Genomic DNA, 2200 nt, shown 5'->3' with positions numbered 1-2200 from the left:
CTAGGTAGGGCTACCCCTCTCCTGGTGCACCAAAGGTGCACTAGAAGCAGTTCAGGCAGAAGGAATAGGATGAAGTGTCAACATAGCCATCAGGCATAGTAGGTGCAGTGCCTAGGCTCACAACACATTTAGGGGTCCATGAACATGTTTTTAATTTCTTTTAAGATCAGGACAGTAATGAATTCAGCAATCCCATTCCTAGGTATATACCCGAAATAATTGAAAACAGGCATTCAAACAAGTGTTTGTACGCGAATGTTCACAGCAGCACTGTATTAGTCTGTTCTCATGCTGCTGATAAAGACATACCCGAGACTGGGTAATTTATAAAGGACAGAGGTTTAATTGACTCACAGTTCCACATGGCTGGGGAGGCCTCACAATCAAAGTGGAAGACAAAGGAAAAACAAAGGGATGTCTTACATGGTGGTTGGCCAAAAACAAAAAAAAAAAGGAAATAGAGGTTGTTCAGGGGAGCTCTTGTTTATAAAACCATCAGATCTCGTGAGACGTATTCACTACCACGAGTACAGCACAGGAAAGACCCGCCCCCATGATTCAATTACCTCCCACGGAGTCCCACCCACAACACATGGGAATTATGGGAGTTACAATTCAAGATGAGATTTGAGTGGGGACATAGCTAAACCATATCGAGCACTACTCATAATAGCAAAAAGGTAGGAAAAAAAAACACAAGTGTCCATCACTGATGAGTGGGTAAACAAAATGTGGTAAATACATACCATGGAACATTATTCAACCACAAGAAGGAATTAATTACTAGTACATGTTACAATGTGAATGAACCTTGAAAACATTACGTTAAGATTCCAGACACAAAAGGTTACATATTATATGATTCCATTTATATGAAACATCTAGAACAAGTAAATCCATAGAGACAGAAGACAGATTAACGGTTCTCAGGGGTTGGGAGGAGGGGCTTATGGGGACATGTCTGCTTAATGGGCACAGGATTTTCTTTGAGGTAATGTTTTGGAATTAGGTAGAGGTAGTGATTGCACAATATTGTCAGTGTATGAAATGCCACTCAATTGTATGCTTTAAGATGGTTAGTGGTACAGCATGGTGATTATGGTTAATAACATATTGTATACTTGAAAATTTCTAACACAGTAGATTTTAAATGTTCTTGACACAGAATAAGCATGTGAAGTAATGCATATGTTCATTGGCTTGATTTAGCCATTACACAATGTATAAGTATATATTTCAAAATATGCTGTACATCATAACTATGTAAAATTTTGTTAATTAAAATTTTAATGCTAATGGTTTATTTATGTAAATTTCTCAATAAAAAAGAAACCAACCTAGATTATATTCATCTTTGTACCAATATAGTCATAATTTTTAAAAAAATATTTATGAAGAGGTTTATAAGGCAAAAGTGCCTAGGACCTATGAAAGTCATAATGCAGCCCTAACTGAGTGCACAGGATGCAGAGACAAGCAGAATGAACCTGAGCCATCTGAGTGAGAAAGGGTAGTTGGTCAGAGCACAGCAAGTAAGGGACAGGCTCACGTGTGCGGAGGCTGGGGAAGCCGGCAGAGGCCCAGCCAGGCATGGCAAAGCCTCAGGATGCTAGGTGAACTGCCAAAAAAGAGTTTTAAGGAGGCTGATATTTTCAAAGATCACTCTGGGCTGCTGATTGGAGTGTGGACTAGTCGGAGTCAGGAAGAGTGGTTACGAGGAGCCCAAATTCCAGGATACTGCTGTAATCCAAGCAAAAAATGATGGCTCTTGCTCAGATGCTGGTAGAGGAGATGTAGAGAGATGCATGGCTTTGAGACACTTGGACAATCAACAAGATCAATATGGGGAATGGGAAGGAGAGGGCGTCAACATTAACCTTCCCCTTTCTGGCATGAGCATTGAGAAGCATATGATGTTATTCATTGAGATAAATACTGAAGGTCCAGGGTTAGGGGTAGACATTCAGAAATTGAATTCTGAACACATGAAGTTTGAGATACCTGTGGAAGTTCCAAAGCAGGGGCCAAATCGGTAATTCAATATTTTACCTGCAACTCAATTGAGGAGTAGAGTGAAGATGGAAAACTTGGGAGTTGCCCATGTCTGGAGTAAAAGGAAATTCCCAGAACAAATGAGATCATCCAGTAAAAGAGTGCAGAGTGAGAAGAGAAATCAGCTCAGGATCAAGCCTGGGGAAAA

The sequence above is a fragment of the Rhinopithecus bieti genome, unplaced genomic scaffold (assembly GCF_001698545.2).
Source record: "Rhinopithecus bieti isolate Rb0 unplaced genomic scaffold, ASM169854v2 scaffold_43749, whole genome shotgun sequence".
NCBI classification, from domain to species: domain Eukaryota; kingdom Metazoa; phylum Chordata; class Mammalia; order Primates; family Cercopithecidae; genus Rhinopithecus; species Rhinopithecus bieti.
Note: the sequence above shows the minus strand (reverse complement) of the source record.